The 19,343-nt window shown below is 50.8% G+C and overlaps 1 protein-coding gene and 1 pseudogene across 1 annotated transcript in view; one reads left to right on the forward strand and one right to left on the reverse strand.

The window, feature by feature from the left end:
• Nucleotides 1-6,786: 6,786 nt before the first annotated feature.
• LOC129689112 (40S ribosomal protein S2-like) lies at nt 6,787-7,625 on the reverse strand (annotated as a pseudogene).
• An 8,573-nt stretch (nt 7,626-16,198) lies between these two features.
• Sh3bp2 (SH3 domain binding protein 2) overlaps nt 16,199-19,343 on the forward strand; it is a 34,163-nt gene continuing 31,018 nt past the window's right edge. The window contains exon 1 of the mRNA XM_055624228.1: nt 16,199-16,246. The gene's annotated coding sequence lies outside the window, so the exon portion shown is untranslated. The remainder of the gene's footprint in view (nt 16,247-19,343) is intronic.

The raw sequence follows: 19,343 nt of genomic DNA on the forward strand, positions 1-19,343 counted from the left end.
CCGGCTTCGGTCTCACCCTGTCCTGACGCACCAGCTTCATTCCACAGGCTATCTGTCCACAGTCCTAGGCTCGTCACCGCGGCCCTATTTCCTGCGTCTGAGGGATTTTCTCGGAATCAGACCCTGTCTTCGACCAGGGCTTGGGGTTAGGTGTCTTCTGGTACAGCTGTTAAAGAAAAGCAAATAAATCAAAGGACTTCAAACGTTGGACGGGGAGTGTGGTCAGGTTTCATTGACTGGGCTCCTCCTTTTCAGGGACTTGGAATGTGTTTAGACACGTAGGGACCCTGAGCTCAGAGAGGTCTTCCCATCCAGAGTATATGGTGGGCCCCAGAGCCAGGCCCCAGCCCCCAAGTTAGGACGGCCTTGGTGCTAGATGTTCTTAGAGCCGAAGACAGGAGGGTACTGACCCTTTCCTGCCCATAGCGTCCATGCAAACACTGTTTTCCCACTGGGAAATCTCTCCTCCCCCAACTCCCCGCAGTGAGGATCTTTCAAAGGCTCCTTGCTAAGATCTGGTGGAGGGTCCCTTGCCTGTGTGCAGATGTGTTTTTCCTTCTCTGCTGAGTCTACTGTGCTCCACACTGTGTCTGTTTCCCCTGCTTGAGCCACAGCCAAGCTCTGGCTGAGCCTGCAGAAACACACCCACTTGTGGCATCAAACTATAAGGAAAGCCAGACCTCATCCAGCATTTATGGGATGGACACTGGGAGAAGCGGGCCTGGCTCGCCTATGGTCAGCTCCTTCTTAGCCCTCAGAGGCAGAACTCCTGTTTAGAAGAGATGGTCACAGCTGCTGTCTTGTGGTGGCACTGGAGAATGGGTGTGTCTTAGTTTCATTTCTGTTGCTGTGACAAAGCCCCATGACCAAGGCAACTTATAAAAAAAAGTGTCAGAAAGCTGAGAGCTCACCTCCCCAAGCAGGAGGCAGAGAGCATGCTGAAACCTCAAAATCTCTCTCTCTCTGTAATGACAGGCCCCGTCCAACAAGGCCATACTTCTGAATCACTCCCAAATAGTTCCACCAACTGGGGACCAACTATTCCAACATGAGCCTAAGGGGGCGGCTCTCATTCAGACTTCCACAAGGCGCGTGTTAAATGGTTGTCCAACACAGTCATTGCTGTGGTCATGCAGGGTACATCTTGATTGACTGAGGCAGGGATGAGATGAAGGGGGAGTGCAGCTGGGGTTGGTATCTCACAGAAGAGCCCTGTCCCAGAGCTGCTGCGTGGTTTTAACTCTTTGCTGTTAATTGCCTTGTATAGCCTAAACTGGATCACTTTGTGTCCCAGCTGTAGCTCCACCCTCATCCCCTCCCAATCCCGCCCTCCCTCCCTCCCTCATCTCCTCCCCATCCTCCTACCCCAGTCCACTGATAGTGGAGGATCTCCTCCACTTTCATCTGACCCTAGCCTATCAGGTTTCATCGGGACTGTCTTTATAGTCTTCCTCTGTGGCCTGGTCAGGCTGCTCCCTCCTCAGGAGGAGTGTTTTTGAGCCTTGTGAACTGCAAAACAGACATCAAATAGCCGAAACTCACCTGTGCTCAAAAGTTCAAAAGCTTTGCTTTTGGGTAGGTACATATAATCGAGGTAACCATACTCTTAAAAAGGAACCTCTTTCCAGGATTCATGTGTATGGGCAGGCCCCCTACAATACGTAGTGCTTGACCACTGTAATGGAGAGGACCCTGGGGACAGTGGTGCCTGACCTCTGCAGCATAGTCATGAGACACATTGTGTCTACTGACTTGCCCAGCTTGTCCACTTCAGAGAGGAAACCAGCTTAGAGCTAACTCCTCCGGCCCCAGTGAAGCCTCTGAAAGATTGCAGTACCAGCCCATACATTGGCTTCCAACTCAGAGAAGGCCCCAAACTGCCCTTCCCAGGTACACTGGGAACTATACTCCAGGGCTCCTGACAAACTGCAAAGGAACAAATGGGTAATACTGTTTCAAGCTGCTAACACCTGAGAATCTTTTTAAAATGTGTGTATGTGTGGGTGTGTGTAAAACATACATGTGTACATGGGTGTGATATGTGTGTGTATTTATAACATACATGTGCACACATGCGTGTGTGTATATGTGATATATGTATGTATGTATGTACATAGAACATACATGTGTTTTAGAGGTCAGAGGTTGGTGCCGAGTGTCTTCAATTGTTTCTCTTTACCTTATCTGTTGAGGCAGTGTTTTTCACTAAATCCAGAGCTCACTGACTGGCCAGCAAGTTCCAGGGATCCACCTGTCTCCACACCCCAACCACAACCCCCATGCTAGGGCCATAGATGTGTGTGACCATCCTTGGCTTTACATGGGTGCTTTGAGTCCAAAATCAGATTCTCAGGCTATCTGCTGCACATCGCCGGGCTATCTCTCCAGCCCCCTTGAAGACCCTTTTGTTTTTGTTGTTGTTGTTGTTGCTGTTTTTGTTTTTTGTTTGTTTGGTTTTTTGTTTGCTCTCTTCTGTTTTGGTCTTGAAACAGCATCTCACTTTGTAGCTTTGGCTAGCCTGGAGCTCTATAAGTAGATCAGGGTTTCCTGGAACTTATGAAGATCCATCTGCCTCTGTCCCCCAACTGCTAGGATTAAAGGTATGTGGCACCATGCCTAGCTCTTGTTCTGTACTTTTTGACACAAGGTCTCACTCTCTAGTCCGGACTGAAACGCACTTTGTAAACCAGACTCAAACTCACGGCAGTCTTCCTGCCTCAGGCTCCTGAGCTCTGTGAGTCTAGGTAGTGCTGCCATCCCTGGATACACTTGAAATCCTTTGACTTCTATTAGCAGAACGTTAGCAATTGACACAGAAGGCAGCACTCCCACAGGGGCCTCTCTGACACCCTGCAAAACAAGTCAGTTTCTGGAAACCGAGGGAATGACCAGTCAAATTAAGTAAGACAATGTTCAAGTCAGCTGTTGTGCCAACTTTAGGAAAAACATTTTGGGTTTCTGAGCTCTTTGGGAGTTTAGAAGTGTAGATGAGAGATTTCAGACCTCTAAGAACACTTGCCTTCTACAGCATGGTTAAGATTTTGCAAGTTAACACAGGAAATTCCCAGCATATATTTGCATTCAACTGAAATTCGGCTGCAGGACCCAGGCTCTGGAGACTCATAGATGAATATTCTCATGGCGAAGACAGATGCCCAGTCCGAGAGGCAGGGGAACTTTGTACAAGTATGCTGGTAAGTAATGGTCATCAGCCTAACTGGAACACACCTGGGCGTGTGCCTATTCGGTTTCCTGGGAGGATTAATTGAGGAGAGAAGACCCATCCTAAATGTAAACAGCACCATCTCCTGTGCTAGGATCCGAGCAGGATGGAAAGGAGAAAGTGAGCTGGATGGAAAGGAGCTTTGGCTTCCTGTGATGTGGCCTGATGCTCCAGCTGTCATATCTTCTCCTTATGATTGACTGTATCCCCTCAAACCAGGAGCCAAAACAAGCAATTCCTCCCTTAGTAGTTTTGTTTGTTTTAGGTGTTTAGTCTCAAGAACAAGAAAAGGATGAGGAGAAATATGTAGGGATCAAGAAAGGGAATGGAGGGACAACCTTAAAGAGGGTGATTAGATGAGACTTACAATCCCAGCCTTTAAGAGGCTGAGGCAGGAAGAGCATAAGTTTAAGACCAGCCTAGGATGAATAGCAAATGTGGTGTGTGTGTGTTGGGGTTGTGACAGTTAGAGATAAGGTGACATATCTATTGTGTGTGAGGGGTGACACTAGAGAGGAGGGGGCATATGTATTGTGTGGGGGTGACACTAAATAAGAGGGCCATATATATTGCAATGTAAGGAATGAGAAGAAGCCTAGAACTTGGATTCCCAGAACGGGAGAAAATGGGAAAGGGCTGGTTTCCAGGGATACCCAAGGAAGTGTAGAATGGGAGAAGACTGGAGCTCTCCAGGCCCTCAGAGAGGCTGCCTGTCATTCTGAATCCCTGTGGGCTGTGGGTTTCCAGGGATCCAGCAGAGAAGGTGTTTAGGCCACTGGCCTAACTCTGGCTTAATTTACTAATGGACAGTTGTCAGGCTGAACCCTCAAAGGCCTCTGACTCTCACAGAGGTTCCTTTGGGATCTGCAACATTTCCTAATTCTCCCCTGCTTCATTTTGCACTCTGGAACTTCAGCCCTGTCCTTGTGACCTCAGGAGCCAGCTGAGTCCCGAAGGAAGCTGTGTGGGAAGCAGAGGCCTCCCTAGGGAAGGCTCATATATGGCCTTTCCACTTTGTGGCGAGGTTGGTGACAGCCTACTGATGCCCACACGCATCAACACTCATGCGCATGCTCTAGCATTCCCACCAATAGACTCGTGAGGCCTGCAGCCCAACCTTAGCCTTCACAGGTAGGAGGGGGGGGGGTCTTCCAGACAAGTGTCCACAAGGGGGCAGTGTGGACACAAAGGCTTGGGACCAGAACTTCAGGCACCAACCCCACCTACTACTGCACAACATCTGGTTGAGCCTGGGTGGCAGGAGCGTCTCTTCCCTGAGACCTGAGTGTCCAAGTCTCTGGTCACTGAAGAGAGAGACCCGCCCACCTGATGCCTGGTTATTTCTGGGGTAAGTTGCATTCGCTGTTGTCCCAGAGTCCCTCATCTAACTCAACAATCTCTCTCCTCTCAAAGGTAGAGACTCTTCTCCAGAGCGAGCTCTGACTTTAAGGGAAAGGTCACTCATCTTGTGGGTAGGAAGTGAGGGCATTTGTGCCCCACATGCGGGACACGCACTGCCAATGGCTGGTTTGTCCTGAGGTCATCCGAATGGGAAGGATGGAAGACTCGGTGGCTTTGGTGTACACGAACCTTCCTTTTCTACTACACAGAAAGACAGCAACAAAGAAAAATCAGCCAGAGAGACAAGGCTCACCACCTGCCCAGGGGACCAACACTGAACTTTAGATTGCCTTTGTTCCGGTTCTCCATAAAATATGCTAAGAGAAGGCTTGAAGACAGAAGGTTTGTTCTCCTTTTCCCAGGTTTCATCGAATAAGACACAGTTCAAAGATTCATTTCCTGTTTTGGGTCTTTATATTTTTTTTCTTCTATTGTGACTGACAGCATGGACTGTTTTCTGGTTTCACCTCCACACACACAGCCTTTCTCCCCTACTCAGCTAAGGCACCGTACATGGGAACAGGACAGGTGCTGCTCATGGGTCCCTAGCTGTAGCGCCATCCTTGGTAGCTCTGCCCTCTGCTTTCTCAGGGGATGAACACACACACACACACACACACACACACACACACACACTGCCCTGGCAGTGGGGTGTATATACCCAGAGGCCGTGCCCCACTCTAGACCATTCTTTAGGAGTGAGGTCTGCGGCTGAGGGCGGGCAGCAGTGCTGTGTGTGCAGCTGTGCCGTGGCGCGCACAGCACTCAACAGTGAGCTGCGGCAGATTCCTGTATTCGGGGCCTCGGGTTGGGATCAAAAGCCAGAGCTGAGGCCTAGTCGTGTTCTACTCCAGACAAAGAGCTCAGGGTTGTTTAAAACAGGAGTCCAGGCTGGGCCTTCCTTGGTTGCTGCAAAGGTCAAAACACCATGTTTGGTTTGTGGTTTGTCAGGCAAATGACGACTCTGGTGAATTCAGACATAATCCTGTGTTATAACCCTCTTCTTTCAGGAAGACTGAAATGGGTTTGTCCAGGCAAAATACAGCTCTCGCTTCAAAGGAAATAAGAACTAGTTCATTCTGGAGCCCAATCACAATGGCCCAGAAACATGAATTCAAGTTGCTCCAGAAAACACATTCCGCCATTGCTACATGAGATTCTGTTATAGAATAGAGGAAGTCATAAGCCAAGATAGTTACCAAATACATTGGTGGATACAATAGGTAGATGGGTTACAGGTCTGCTGAGAACAGATCTTAAAAGTTGTGCCTGGGGCCAGGGAACTAGACTTAAGCAATCCTTTCTCTTCAGCCTCCTGATTAGCTAGGACTACGGTGATTGCCACTGTACTCCATCTGGCAAATGTGACCAATAGCTTCGGGAAACAAAGGGGAAAATGTGTACACACTCGTGAAAAACTAGAACTGGATGCAATGAAGAAAGAATGTTTAGAAAATACAAAGAACTCTTGAAAATGAAAAGTATGATCATGGAGGTTTCAGATATAGCTCCCTCGGCGGAATAACTGCCTATCGTGCATGAATCCCTGGGTGCGTGCTGACACACGGCTGTAATCCCGCCACTCAAGAAGGGAAGGCAGGATAATCAGGGGTACACATCATTCTTGGCTACAGAATGAGTTCAAGGTCAGCCTAGGCTACATGATATCCTCTCTGTCTTTGTCTCTCTCTCTTATATGTACATGAGCATAGGAACTCAATAGATGAGCTGGAAGAAAAGATTAAGGAAATAGTTATTAAACGAATGAATATTTATTGAGAGAGAGTGTGGTGATCAGAGGACAACTCTCGGGAGTTGATTCTCTCTTCCCATCCAGGTCCTGAAGGTTTGACAGCAAGAACCTTTATATTCTGATGCCAGCCCAGGATAAAAAAAAAAAAAAAAAAAAAAGTTTTTTTTAAGATATATTTATTTATTATTTATACAGTGTTCTGCCTGCATGTGTGCTTGAGAACCAGAAGAGAGCACCAGATCTCACTGTAGATGGTTATGAGCCACCATGTGGTTGCTGGGAATTGAACTCGGGACCTTCAGAAGAACAGCAACTGTTCTTAACCTCTGAGCCGTCTCTCTAGCCCCAATAAAGAAAATCTTTTTTTTAAACAGATTTAATTCACTTTATTTTTCTTGTATAAAAACCCTTATGTGGTAGCCGCAGCTAGAGCCTGGGTCCTCTGAACAGAGACTTTGGCTTTTCACAGGATGATCAGTGGATTCCTGACAAGGAGACTTGGTGAACGCAGTCTCTTTCCAGAGGTCAGGGGTCAGGTAGCTGTAGGTCTTGGAGATGGCATCAAAGGTGGCCTTGGCAAAGCTGCCCAGGGTGGCAGTGCAGCCCCTGGCTGATGTGTAGCAGTCATCAATACCGGCCATCATTAGTAGCTTCTTGGGCACAGGAGCAGAGACAATGGCCAGTGCCTCTGGGAGCAGGGATGAGAGGCATCAAAACAGAGCCACAGCGGCCCGTCACCTTGCACGGAACAATGTGGGGCTTGCCAATCTTGTCTTAATTGCCTCTCTACACAGGGATGATGGAAGGCTTGGCCAAGATGGTGGCTCCTCGGATGGCAGTGGCTACCTCCTTGGAACACTTAACACCAAGACCAACGTGACCGTTGTAGTCTCCAATAGCGACAAAAGCCTTGAACCTGGTCTGCTGGCCAGCCTGTGTCTGCTTCTGCACTGGCATGATTTTTAGAACCTCATCCTTTAGGGATGCACCCAGGAAAAAGTCGATAATCTCAGATTCCTTAATTGGCAGGGAGAACAGGTAGATCTCCTCCAAGGACTTGAGGCAACCCTGCTTGGTGACAGGGATCCACTCCTTGTCTTCAGCTTTACCTCCACAAGCCCCACAGCCTCGGCCATGCCCACGGCCTCCACCATGACTAGGGCCCCTAAACCAGAATCCTACTAATACTAGGCCCCCAGGTCCTCTGGGTCCTCCAGGTCCTCCTGCTGCACTGGCATCATCTGCCATTTGGTGTTTTTCTGAAGAAAAAGAAGAAGAAGAAGAAGAAGAAGAAGAAGAAGAAGAAGAAGAAGAAGAAGAAGAAGAAGAAGAAGAAGAAGGTGGTCTTAAACTAGACATCCTAAACACTGATTATTTTAAAAAGCGTGTGTTAGAGAAAAAGGGATATTAAAGAAAAAGTCTAAAACCAGGCATGGTGGTGCACGTCTATAATCCCAGCTATCTCGAATTCCCCTCCCCACAAGAAGGAAAGAAAAGAAAGAAAGAAAGAAAGTCTAGGTGTCTATCATCGGATAAAAGATCTAGAAAAAGAGAGTGAGGGAAGAAAATCAAATTTCCAGGTTTACTACTTGGAAACAAAAACAACTTTTGTTGTTTTTTAGTGTTTTGTTTTGTTTTGTTTGTGTGTGTGTGTTTGATTTGGTTTGGTTTGGTTTTTGAGAGAGGGTTTCTCTGTGTAGTCTTGGCTGTCCTGAAACCCACTTTGTAGACCAGGCTGGCTTCAAAATCACAGAGATCTGCCTGCCTCTGCCTCCTGAGAGCTCACAGAGATCTGCCTGCCTCTGCCTCCTGAGAGCTGGGATTACAGGCATGCGCCACCACATCTGGCTTGTTTTATTGTTTTGCTTTGATTTGTTTTTTCAATCTGACACGAGATGGAGTTATCTGGGAAGAAGAAAGAAAACTCAGTTGAGAAAATGTCGCCATCAAGTTAGCCTGCGGAGGAATTTTCTTGATGAATGTGGGATGGCCCGGTACACTGTGAGCAGTGCCTCCCTGGGCAGGTGGTTCTGAGTTCTATAAGACAGCAGGCTGAGCAAGCCAGTAAACGGTCCCTGACCTGGCTTCTTTTCACAATGGACTGTAAACTGTAAGATAAAAGAAAATCCCCTTCCTCTCCCAGTTGCTTTTGCTAATGGTGTTTATCACAGAAATGGACAGCAAACTGAGATACTAGGTTAAAAGGATGGACCGGAGGCAGGCGGTGGTGGCACAGGCCTTTAGGCCCAGAACAAGGGAGGCAGAGGAAAGTGGATCATTGTGAGTTCCAGGACAGCCTGGTCTACAGAGTGAGTTCCAGGACAGCCAGTGCTACAGCCAGTGCTTTGTTTTATGGGAGAAACCCTGTCCCATAAAAAAAAGAAACTACAAAAAAGAAAAAAGAAAAGAAAAGAAACAAACAAACAAAAAAGGATGAACTGACACAAGAAGGCAAATAGATGTGTGCTTCAGGCATGTCTACAGGGATCTCAGAATCTTGCACCAAGGACCTTATAAATGTACAGAAAGAAAGGGCCATGATTAGAACAGTGGCGATCAGCAAGCACAAAGCTCAGAGACACTCGATTCTGCCAAGTACAAGGCTTCAGTAACAAGAAAACGTGTTCCTGAGAAAATGTGCTCCTTTCTCAGGACCTCGAGTGTGTGCTAATCCAAAAAGAGAGGGAAACTGAGAAAGAGAAAGTGGGAACCCCACAGTAGGGGACTCCATGGAAGCAAAATAGTGACAGGACACTGGTGAAGGGAGGCTGCAGGGGAAATTCAGGTTAAGCCAATGCCCGACTTGGAAGGCTGTGGTGGGCTGGTGGAATGTCTGTATATCGGAATGCCTTCAGGGAGAGCTGAGCATTTGGCGGGATTTAAATGACTTGTTTCAAAAAGGTGAGCAAAACAAAAATGATAGCCTTTCTTAGCTCCAAGAGGAGCTAGCCGAGGAGAGGAAACTGGCTGCTGGGGGCTTTACGTCACTTAGCAAAACTGTCCAAGGCAAGAGCTGAAACAGTGATGTTGTGGGTCAGGAAGTAGCAATAAAAGTGTCCTTTAGGAACAGGGAAGTGAAACCAAAAGAATGGGCAGAGTTGAACTGTGGTCTCTGGAGAAGGGGAAGAGTGGAACTACTTTGTTTTGTGAGCCTTACCAACTATGGGGTTTCTCAAATTGTGGCTCAGACCGTCCTAAAACTCACTATGTAGCCCAGGCTGGCCTCAGGCTTTTGGCAATCCTCCTGCCTCGGCATCCCAAGCACTGTGATTATAGGCATTACACCATCAGGCCTGGTTAAAGTGGCGGGACTTGGTATGGACCTGTGCCTCAGGCTCAGTTCAACATTGTGCACCTGCAGAGGGAATCCCCCGGAGCCACAGCTAAGGAAAACAGATTTTACTAATTTAAGCCTGTGCACACTGGGGGGGAGGGGTGTACCATACTGCCTCCCTCTCTCCCTCTCACCTGGGTACTCACGATCACAGTAGAGGCTCACCCTCACCTCCAATGAGCTTCTTCTCACTCTCCTGCTGGCCGTCCATGCTTGTATGGAAGCTTTTTTTTTGAGATGGGAAAGCCACAGCCTGGTGGGGAGGTCCTTTTCAGGACTCAAAGCCTGAGTTTGGCTACTTGTCACGGCTGTCAGTGTTCGGGGCCAGTCTGAGGCATAGGAGGACTCCAGTGCAGCTTGGAAGGAATGGGCACATAGGGATCGTGGTATTGAGGGTTCGATACTATGTCCAAGGTTAGATAGACACGGAGGGTGTACTTGGATTAGCATCTGGGAGCCTTGAGTCTGGCCAGTATGGTTTGAGGACCCATGAGTGTGGGAGTGGAGACCAAGGCCCAAAGATAGAAGAGTGGGAAGGAAGTGGTCAGGCTGCTGCTGAAAATTGGGTGGGGCTCATCCAGACCCCATGCCGGGCCTGGAGGGGCAGGTGGTTCTGGGCCTTTGTGGATGAGTCCCATATTCATTCCTACTAGGCAGCCCTACCTTGGCAGGGCCTGGGGACAGGTCTAGGGGAGGGAAAAGAGCCAGTCTTTAAGTCTCCTTGGCCAGGCTCATTTGTTTCCCTTTTTTCTCCCACTCTGGTCTTGGAGGAGTCACATGCATTGCTTTTCATCCCATGTCTCGGTGTCCAGTGTTGACTGGAGAAAGGCTGGCCACTCCCCCTGACACAGGCTTGGGTGATTGGTAGGCCTTTCTAGAAATAATGGGGAAACACACTATTGAAGGCCACAGCTTCCCCACTCCCCAAGCCTGGGGTCTTCCCCTTCCAGACCCCGTCGTTTTCCTGGAGGTCATGTGGATGAAAGAAGACAGGAAGAGACTGAAGGTGAGTAGTTAGGGAGGGCAGAGAGCAGAGCAGCCGCTGTGTGTACAAACACCGCCTCCATCGCAACCACCAAGGCCGGAAGTGGGAACCAGAATAGAACAGGCTGCTTTCAAGTTCCAAATTGGGCTCTGGGGGCTGAGAGCATGTTTAGGTGTAAAAATAGAAATATCAGTATATGTGAGGCCGGGGGCTGCCACCCACGAGGCTTGAAATTATAAATAGAATTTTCTACTAAGGTTGGTTTGACAGTGTTCTAGATCGAAAACTGATTCAAATAAACTTTTCAGAGGGCAAAGCCGGAGCCAAGCAGTGCTCTATCACCAAATCCAGGCAGCCATGAAAGGGAGGGACGCTCTCCAGTGCTGGCAGGCTCTTCCACTTGACTGTAGCTCCAGCTCCGTCCTCCTTCTGTCCTCCAGCATGACATCTTTGCTAAGAAAGCACCCCCAGGCCTAGTTCAGCTTGGTCCTGCTGTCCTCAGGAAGCCTCCTCAAAAACCTCATCGGCCCACATCTGCTCTCTGGCTGGTCAGAAAACCTGGCTGGCTGGGCTCAAGAGGTAGCAGACAAGCTTGGCCAGATGCTCGTGGGGTGGGGCCAGTTGGAAGAGGACTGGTAGAGCCCCACCCTGCAGGATGTGGTGAAAGCTGGAAGGGACATGTGCATTTGAGCATGACATGGGAGCCTGGAAAAGCCTCCCAGGCGGGGATACGGAGCTGGCTCTCCCAGAGTACATGTAAGCCTGGCATAATACAAGAAAGCAAGGCTGTAAGAAAGAAAGCTTGGAGTGTGGTCCAGCCCCGTATCAGGACCCTGCATGCACCCCATCCATAGCCTGGCATGTAGAAGTCATGCCACTCTCCACTCCCTGCCCTCTGCTTCTCCTCCTGCCTTGATGACTTCTCTTACCAGCAAAGGAGAGAACGTTCTATCTCCCCTTGAGCAAGTCTACTGTGAGGGAGCCACAGGATGTGCCTGGGATAGGGAAGACCCAGAACTCAAGAAGACAACTCCTACCTATCCTGCTTTTCCTGCCAAATGTACTGTTAGACCAGTCTTCCAGCAGAGGGCCCAGCCTCAGCCTTGTCCTCACCGTCCAACTCTCACTCCTATACAGCTCTTGACAGTGGGATTCTAGCCGGAGCTGAATTGCCCCCAAAGTTCCCAGGCCCTTACCATCCCTTCCCTGCCCTCCCTCAACGCTTTGATCTATGGATTTTCCTGACTCCTGCTGTCCTTCAGATGAGTGACCAGTAGCCTTCAGCTTTGGTCCTACCCGGAAACAGGCCTTACTATGAGGCACTTGTTAAAATCACAGTGCCATTCTTGGGAGTAGAAATGAGACACAGCAGGTCTAATGTTTCCGTGGACACGGGAACCTGATTGGGAAGACAGGCCCTTTCCTTGAGAACTCTGCTCACTGGTTTTGTCTATTCCTTTGCCCATCATTTATTAACCACCTACTTCCTTCCAGGAAGGGGATGATCCCTGAGGCAAACAGGGTCTTGCTCTAGTAAGAAGACATTCTAAAGGGAGTCTGGATGTGTCAGATGTTGGGGTTCAAAGGATAGGGGAAGAGGAAGGAGCATAGGGAAGGTGGGCAGTTTTTAAAAGAATTAAGAAGAGGTGGGGAGACGGCCCAGTCCATAATGTGCTTGCCATATAAGCTTTAGGGCTTAAGCTCAGATCCTCAGCACTCACGTGCTCTGTGAAGAAGCATATACCTGTAACTTCAGCTTTGTGGAGGGGAGGAGCAGGCTGAAACAGGGGCTCCCTGGGACTTGCTGGCTAGCCAGATTGGCTGAGTTGGTGAGCTGTAATTTCACTGAGGGACCCCATCTCATACAATTCGGCAAACTTCTGGTGAAAGCGCTTGACATTGACCCCTGGCCTGCATGCCCGCACACATGTGCCCACATGCACACGGACACACACATTAAGAAGTAAGGCCGGGCGGTGATGGCACACGCCTTTAATTCCAGCACTCAGGAGGTAAAGGCAGGTGGATCTCTGTGAGTTCAAGGTCAGCTGAGGACTGACCCCAGGGCTTTGCGCTTGCTAGAAAACCATTCTACCACTAAGCTCAATCCCCAAACCCGAACTTTGCTTTCTTCAATTAAAACTTTGTCTATTACTATGTGTCTGTGTGCACGGTGCAGAGAGGGCACTGTTACTGTGTGCATACGGAAGTCGAAGGATAATTTTGTGGAGCTGGTTCTCTCCTACCTTTACGGGGGTTCTAGAGATCAAACCAAGGTTGCCAAGCTTGCCTGATATGTACCTTTTTTGGCCAAGACAGCTCACTGGCCCACAAGTTCTCAACCTTCGAGTCGTGATCCCTTGGGAGTGTCAACTGACCTTTTCAGAGGGATCACATCTAAGACCATTGGAAAACACAGATGTTTACATTAGGATTCATAACGGTAGCAAAATTACAGTTATGAAGTAGCAAGGGAAGTAATTTTTATGGTTGGGGGTCACCGCAGCATGAGTTGCTGTGTTAAAGGATCTCAACATTAGGAAGGGTGAGAGCTGCTGTTCCAGCCTAAGGAATGAGCTTTCCGACAACCAAACAGTGAAGCCGAGAACAGACGACAGAGGGAAATGAGGGGCAAGACATTGCAAGAATCTGGAGGAAGAGTGAGCTCGGAGAAAACTGCAGGATCAAAGGCTCTGAGTGGGAGAGCGTCTGGAATGTTGGGAGAGCAGCAAGGGGGCAGAGTGAATGCTGAGAATGGGAGCAGTGAACAGAGGCTTCCAGTGGGGCCAGTGCGGTTGGCCAGGCATGAGCTCACCTACGGACAAGGTCTTTGCTCTGGAGAGATGACAGGTTATGGGATATTCTGAGGAGAGCTCCTAACAGATTCCCCTAGGGAGGAACAGGCCAGAGGAGAGAGGAAGGAGTAAGCTGACAGTTGGCAAGAACAGCTCAAGAACAGTACTGGGCACGAGCAGTCAGCTCTCCAGATAGACAGAACTACACGCAGGATGTGAGACAGGCAACAAAAGGGGCCCTTGAGCTTTGCGAAGGGGGAGATGCCTGGTTGGGGAAAGAGGTTCTGGGATAAGGGGACACAGGAAGCGCTGCTAAGGGGGCCTCTGGTGGCCAGCAAGAGGATGGCCTGGCAACCTTACCTGTGCAGAAGATCTGGCTCACATCACATGTGCTTTATGCCTGGTTAGGAGGCTTCACGTCCCTTCTGCTCACCTGAAGAATAGGGTCTGTCCTGTGCATCCTTCCATCTTCTTAGCTCCAGTTGGGAGCTCCGGGCACCCCGCTCCTCAGCCTCACCTGAGCATCATTTCTGTGGATGATATTCTCTAGTTCTTCCCATCTTCTCTGAACTTGGTATGTGGAAGCCAGCCCTACCTCTGCCTTCAGTCAGGTTCCTGCAGGTGGCACTAATGTCCGGCTTTGTTCTGCTTCCCTACCGGTCTCTGCCCCTCCTTCAGCTTTGGGGACAAGAGATGCACTGTGTCACAATGGGATGTGTGTCCATTTCCCATTAGCCATAAGGATCAGGGTTGGCCTTGAATCATTTCAGAGCCCCCAGGGCCCTGTATGCACCCATGCATTTGATTAGCTAACTTGACACCAGGCATCAACGTGTCTAGCCCTGTCTAACCCTGAGCCACGTCCCAGGAGTGAGTCAACTGTGTGTGATGCTGATGGAAACAACAGTGGGCAGAGGCGGGGCTGAAAGTGCAGGATTGGGACCAAACAGCCTAGTGCTCTGCGCCTGGTCCCCTCCACAGGAGAAGACGATGGTACACAGAGGTGAAATCTAGGCAGCCAGAAAGGGGGACATGGTCGGTACCCGAGAGGGTGGGCTTCTCAGCCAGCCAGCACCTGCCTCTTTAGCCTCTGGGATCCATGAAAGCTAAGCTGTGGATGAGTGGTGTCAGCCCTAGGGCCAGAGACAGGAATAATGAGTGTGTGTCAGCCCTGAGGGCTGAAGGGCTGGGATTCTGGGTACGCTCCCTGCTCCTCTCTCCCCTGCTGTTTCTCTGTCAGATGGGCTCATCCCTTCACAATGGAGAACCCAATGCCCTATTAGCTGAAGCTTTTCCCATGTTCTTTATTTCCTCGTGGTTTCCCGGTCTTTTCCTAGTGGGTACCAGCCTCTCTATAATATTTGGGCTCAATGCTTGGTTATACTAGCCTCTGCCACTCACCCTACACCCAGTTAACCTCTCTGTCTGCTGGGATGCCTCACATCGAAGAGGTAGATCAGTCGAGTCTAAGCCTGGGTCCTTTGGACCTGGGCAGTCCTGGAACAGGTAGACCCACACTTGTGCAACTGCAAAGGCTCCCCTTCAGGCTGTCCTGGTGTGTCTGCCGGAGCTCAGCATGAATGACTCATAAACACACACACACACACACACACACACACACACACTCACACACACACACACCAGCCTCAAACTGGTCTGGAGCAGCCGATAGAGCCCCCATCTCCACAGCTGCTGGGTCCCTCACACCAGGGACCTCCCTCCAGAGCCTGTCCTTCCTCGGCTCACAGTTTCCTAGGTCCAGGAGCTTGAGCCAGCCCCATGGCTGATTCCCTCTCTGAATCCCAAGCAGTGGGCCTTCTCCCTGGAAGATCCCACCGTTCTGAAGTCCTGCTAGCCTGGCTCCACTCCAGGTTCACATTCCTACCTGGCCTCAGGGCTCTCTCAGGAAGCCATCTCCTCCTACCCAGTCACCCCTCCCCAGGTCTCTGCCCCTTACATGTGGTCCTCCAGACCTCCAGACAGGCTTAGCCAAAGGCCCTAGTGGCTGTGCACAGGAGGCCCAGGGAATATGTGTCCTTGGCTTCAGCATTGAACCCAGCACTGGCCATGAGACTCCAGCCCTTGTCCGAGAGGCAATACCTGCTTTGGATGTAGCTGAAAAGTCTCCAGCAAGACTTCAGAGGTTCCCAGGAAACCCTCCTTGACGGTGAGGGGTTAGTGTCCAGGTGACCAAGTTGCCCTTACAAGATGCCTAGATTTGAGTCAGACTCACCCAGCAAGGCTGCAGCCAGCAGACAGAGGCTGCCCCACTAGAGAGAAACTAAACATGTTCTTCATGGAGGCCACCAGAGCGAGTGTGTGTGTGAGAGAGAGACAGAGAGAGACAGAGACAGAGAAATAGAGACATAGGGGAAGAGAGAGAGATTGCGCAGGACACACAGACAAAAGACACTGTGCTCACTCTCTGAGACACCTGCCTACATCTACTGGGCACCTACCGCTTGCTGGTTACAAACCCTGAATCGTAGCCCCCCAACAATCTCTGACCAACTAGAATGGCTAACCTGAGCTGTGATACGGTGCCAGGGCAGGGGAGGAAACCTGTGGGGAAGCAAGGCCAGGGGTGGGGCGGACTGGATGGGCGAGGGCGGGACTTGAATCTGGGCGGAGGGAAGAGCTCGGAGGCGGGGCGTGCGCCGGAGTGCCTAGCTGTGGGCCCAGCCCGCTGCAAAGCTGGGCAGCAGAGCAGGGATCCGCCTCCCGGACGCAGGGCCCGTGGGCAGGGATCCGGCGGGTAAGGCACTGCGTGGTCTCGGGACGGGACGTGGCCATGCGCGGCACAGCCGTGTCTCAGAGACCTGCCTGGGTCCCTTGAACCTGTGTCCCGTTGTGGGGTGGGAGTGTGGCTCAACAGGGCGGAGCGGCGGCATCCTGGGCTCAGGGCTGGGCGTTCAGTCCAGGACATAAGGTGGCGTTTCGCGTGTGTCCTGTGTCCCTCTGAGCCCTCTGGCACGCGCTGCTTGGCCCAGGTTAAGGGGCTTCCAAAGACTCAGGAGGTGAACTTGCTTCCATTCCCTCCAAACTTTTCTTCCTTCAGAGGCTCCATGAAGTTCGAGGGAAAAGCCACCTGTTAGTGCTGATTCACACTGACGCACGAGTGACTGGGTGTGGGGAGTTTGGAGATTTGAGGAGGAGTGAGTTTCTGAGAGGATAGAAGAGTGAGCAGAGAGTTGGAGGTTAGCGGTCTTCGTCTCCACCCTGCTGCCCACCGTTCTGTGACTCTGGGTCTTCGCTGTCAGTAGGTTGGAGCCAACTCCCTCTGCCACCTCGCATGACCCTGAGTACCTCCTGTTTTCGCTCTGCCCATCCTTTGTTCATTCCTTGACACTGGTAGTTCAGTGCCTGCTAGTCAGGTGACCCCAGTAAGCGCTCCCGAGAAGCCACCCCAGCCTAGGCACAGTGTGGGACCTCAGGGGTTATACTGCGTGTGACTATTAAAGATGCTAAATCCCGCTCGAAGGGGCTCTGGAAATGTCACCTGCTGGGTCCCTGCTGAAATGCACAGACTTGTCTCACAACAGAATGGGTCCTGGAGTTAGGGGCGGGGCTGGGAGCAGGAACGTGGGTTCAGGTCAGGCCATAGCAACTCTATGTGACCTACGTGAGTGCCTGCACCCAATGGCTTAGGTCCCTCTGGACCACAGGAGGAGCTGGGCTGTGTTCTTCCCCTGGCCAGAAAGCCCAGGCCAGGGCCGCAGATTTAGCTGTCCACCCCTGGGGCCTGGGAGGGACTCCAAGAAGATGTGAACCATAGATCTGTCCACCTCCTTTCCCATACCCCTCTTTGGTTCTCTGGGACCCAGCTCTGAGTTCTAATTGGAGATTCACCCTGGCAGAGGGGACAAACTAAAAGGGTAGACAAGAACTGATGGGCAAAGCCATCTGGCAGGAGGGGAGGACAAAGAAAGCCTAGCCTTTTGGTATTCACCTTGTGTGCAAACACCTGTGTCCACTAAGACTGACCTGTGTGGGCTCCGTCCTCAAAGCTCCATCGTGGAGGATCAAGAGTCAGAGATTCTGACAGGCCTTGCCCTCCTGCCATCATCTGGCTGGTTCATGTCCTTGAGAGTCTCTGGGCACAGACATATATGGGCACTTTTATAACCCTGCTTGGCGGGGGAAGTGGGCAGCCTGGGCAGAGGAGATGGGGAACCTAGGGCCTTGGAAAGGCAAGGTTTGTGAGAAAGGCACTCTCGGAGCTGGGCACGAAGCTGTTAGGTAAGGACCAACAGGCCAGGGAAGGCGGTAAATCATTGATCAAAGTGCCCTGTGTATGCCAGATGTGATAAAAGCAATGGAGGAGACTGGAGAGCAAGAAAAAGGGCTCTTCAAATCCCAGAGTCCTCCTCTGAAAGTAGAGTGCCTCAGTAGGCCCCTGGAGTCCTCCAGTCGTGCTGGTCCCATTTGTGGGGTGTCTAGGAGTCGTGGCAACCTTCCAAGCTTACCTTCCACCTCCCTCACTGCCCCTCAGCCCGTGCCTGGCGGACAGTAGAGATGAAGCCCAGAGAAATGCTGCTGCCTCCTGCCATGAGTCAGGACCCTGGGCCTCTCAGACAAATTATACTGCTTTTTTTTTTAATGATTTATTTATTTACTCTATGCACATTGGTCATTTGCTTATATGTATATCTGTGTGAGGGGGTCAGATCCCCTGGAACTGGAATTACAGACAGTTGTAAGCTCTCTTATGGGTGCCAGGAATTGAACCTGGATCCTCTGGAAGAGCAGCCAGTGCTCTTAACCACTGAGACGTCTCTCCAGCCTCAGGCTACACTTCTTGACTCTCACTTTTTTGTTCTGTAAAGCAAAACACAGGTGCAGGGCCACATGGCTGGACTTGGGCTCAGTGTCAGTGCTCCCAACCCCACCCATGAGCTCCCAGGGACAATCGGAATGAAACAGAAGGCCAGCTGGGCTTCAGGATGAGATGCATCATGGGTACCCCGATGCTGTTCCATCTACCTTTTTTCTTCTTCCCAGCACTCTGACTTCTCAGAGTCCAGTACCGAGTGTTTGGACTCCCTATTGCCCCAGGAGCCAGAAGCAACTTCTTGGTTCGTATGAGCTGGACATGGAGGGTTCCAGACATACCTGAGTGATTTTTGCTAGCTGGCCTCCAGGAACAGTGCTGGCTTGATCACTTGGGGCAGCAGCCCAGGGATGTCAGTAGGCCTCAAGGGTTAACAGACACCCTGTGTCATACACTCCCATGCCCTACAGCCAAACTCTGATTCTGAGAATTGCTGTCTGTTTCCCTCTGAATCATGTTCACTGTGCACCCGCTGGCCATGACAGAGTGGCCTACAGCCAAACACATTAGGCAGCTGAGTAGAGTGCAGGGTGTCTGCCTGCTTGAGCCTGCAGAAGGGTGTGTGGTTCTTGGCCTGGGATCTGCCAGGTTGGTGATAGACATGCCATGACCGGAGCCGGGCTCATGACCCAGGGCTGAGCCAGGTCAGGCTGATTTCCTAGGGTTCTCAGAGCAGAGACTGAGCACGAAAGGCAGAGTTTGCCACAAGAATCAAGCAAAGCTATGTTCCGGGCCTCATCCAGCTTGTGATTTGGGGCTTCAGCACCTTCCCTGTGAAATGGGATCAAATGAGAGCTCCCTCAGACTTCAGGTGCCACAGGCCTCCGAGATGCCTCTCAAGGCAGTATTCACAGGCCTGAGCCAGAGATTCCTGCTCCTGTCCCTGAACAGCAGGTCTATTTTGAGGCTTCCACAGCCCAGACCTCAGGCTGTTCTGTGGTATTGGAAGAACACCTATCCCCACACCCCAGGCTTTCTCTGTGGCCCTACTCACCATGCTGAGGCAGGTAAGGATATGGCT

Source organism: Psammomys obesus, unplaced genomic scaffold (assembly GCF_907164565.1).
Source record: "Psammomys obesus unplaced genomic scaffold, mPsaObe1.curated_primary_1811, whole genome shotgun sequence".
In the NCBI taxonomy this organism is placed as follows: Eukaryota; Metazoa; Chordata; class Mammalia; order Rodentia; family Muridae; genus Psammomys; species Psammomys obesus.